The sequence below is a fragment of the Schistocerca gregaria genome, unplaced genomic scaffold, assembly GCF_023897955.1.
Source record: "Schistocerca gregaria isolate iqSchGreg1 unplaced genomic scaffold, iqSchGreg1.2 ptg000244l, whole genome shotgun sequence".
Classification (NCBI taxonomy): Eukaryota; Metazoa; Arthropoda; class Insecta; order Orthoptera; family Acrididae; genus Schistocerca; species Schistocerca gregaria.
The window spans coordinates 4,516,498-4,518,915 of record NW_026061753.1 but is presented as its reverse complement, the minus strand read 5'-3'; positions in this window follow the sequence as shown (position 1 = coordinate 4,518,915).

Sequence of the window (2,418 nt, the reverse complement as noted above, 5' to 3'; positions counted from 1 at the left end):
CTGCAAAGCTACGTCGCGTGCTGCGGTATGCGGAGACACTAAAAGCACCATAGTAGAACACAGATGAAGGTTCTAAGTTGATGTAATAGCCAGTAAGAAGTAGACCAATTCAAGTTTTAGGTATCGATAATTGACTTTTTAGCGGGCTTTGGTGCCTTGGACATGAGCTTGGACCTTAAGATTCTGCATGAAAGGAGGACTAGCAGCCGAGTTGCACGGGAGAATGTTAAAAGTGTTCATATGTAGTAAAAACCTGAGAAATCCGTCCGTTTTCGTCATTTGTTATCGACTCGACTTAAAGCCAGATCTCCACATTGGCCGCCCTTCTCTCTGAAACGGTCCTAATTATCGTCTGCAAAGCTATGTCTCGTGCTCCGGTATGCGGAGACACTAAAAGCACCATAGTAGAAAACAGATGAAGCTTCTAAGTTGATGTAATAGCCAGTAAGATATAGTACAATTCAAGTTTTAGGTATCGATTATTGACTTTTTAGCTGGCTTTGGTGCCTTGGACATGAGCTAGGACCTTAAGATTCTGCATGAAAGGAGGACTACCAGCCGAGTTGCACGGAAGAATGTGGAATGTGTTCATATGTAGTAAAAACCTAGAAATCCGTCCGTTTTCGTCATTTGTTATCGAATCGACTTAAAGCCAGATCGTCACATTGGCCGCTCTTCTCTCTGAAACAGTTGTACTTATCGTCTGCAAAGCTACGTCGCGTGCTGCGGTATGCGGAGACACTAAAACCACCATAGTAAAACACAGATGAAGCTTCTAAGTTGATGTAATAGCCAGGAAGAAGTAGTACAATTCAAGTTTTAGGTATCGATTACTGACTTTTTAGGTGGCTTTGGTGCCTTGGACTTGAGCTAGGACCTTAAGATTCTGCATGAAAGGAGGACTAGCAGCTGAGTTGCACGGGAGAATGTGAAAAGTGTTCATATGCAGTAAAAACCCGAAAAACCCGTTCGTTATCTTCATTTTTTTATCGAATCGACATAAAGCCAGATCGTCACATTGGCCGCTCTTCTCTCTGAAATGATTGTACTTATCGTCTGCAAAGCTATGACGTGTGCTGCGGTATGCGGAGACACTAAAACCACCATGGTAAAAGACAGATGAAGCATCTAATTTAATGTAATAGCCAGTAAGAAGTAGTACAATTAAAGTTTTAGGTATCGATTATGGACTTTATAGCTGGCTTTGGTGACTTGGACATGAGCTAGGACCTTAGGAATCTGCATGAAAGGAGGACTAGCAGCAGAGTTGCACGGGAGAATGTGAAAAGTGTTCATATGTAGTAAAAACCTGAGAACTCCGTCCGTATTCGTCATTTGTTACCGAATCGACTTAAAGCCAGATCCTCACATTGGTCGCTCTTCTCTCTGAAACAATTTTACTTATCGACTGCAAAGCTATGTCGCGTGCTGCGGTATGCGGAGACACTAAAAGCACCATAGTAGAAAACAGATGAAGCTTCTAAGTTGATGTAATAGCCAGTAAGATATAGTACAATTCAAGTTTTAGGTATCGATTATTGACTTTTTAGCTGGCTTTGGTGCCTTGGACATGAGCTAGGACCTTAAGATTCTGCATGAAAGGAGGACTAGCAGCCGAGTTGCACGGAAGAATGTGGAATGTGTTCATATGTAGTAAAAACCTAGAAATCCGTCCGTTTTCGTCATTTGTTATCGAATCGACTTAAAGCCAAATCGTCACATTCTCCGCTCTTCTCTCTGAAACGGTTGTACTTATCGTCTGCAAAGCTACGTCGCGTGCTGCGGTATGCGGAGACACTAAAAGATCCATAGTAGAACACAGATGAAGCTTCTAAGTTGATGTAATAGCCAGTAAGAAGTAGCACAATCAAGTTTTAGGTATCGATTATTGACTTTTTAGCTGGCTTTGGTGCCTTGGACATGAGCTAGGACCTTCAGATTCTGCATGAAAGGAGGACTATCAGCCGAGTTGTACGGGAGAATGTGAAAAGTGTTCATATGTAGTAAAAACCTAGAAATCCGTCCGTTTTCGTCATTTGTTATCGAATCCACCTAAAGCCAGATCGTCATATTGGCCGCATTTATGTCTTAAACGGTTGTACTTATCGACTGCAAAGCTATGTCGCGTGCTGCGGTATGCGGGGACACTAAAAGCATCATAGTAGAAACAGATGAAGCTTCTAAGTTGATGTAATAGACAGTAAGAAGTAGTACAATTCAAGTTTTAGGTATCGATTATTGACTTTATAGCTATCTTTGGTGCCTTGGACATGAGCTAGGACCTTAAGATTCTGCATGAAAAGAGGACTAGCAGCTGATTAGCACGGGAGAATGTGAAAAGTGTTCATATGTAGTAAAAACCTGAGAAATACGTCCGTTTTCGTCATTTGTTATCGACTCGACTTAAAGCCAGATCTC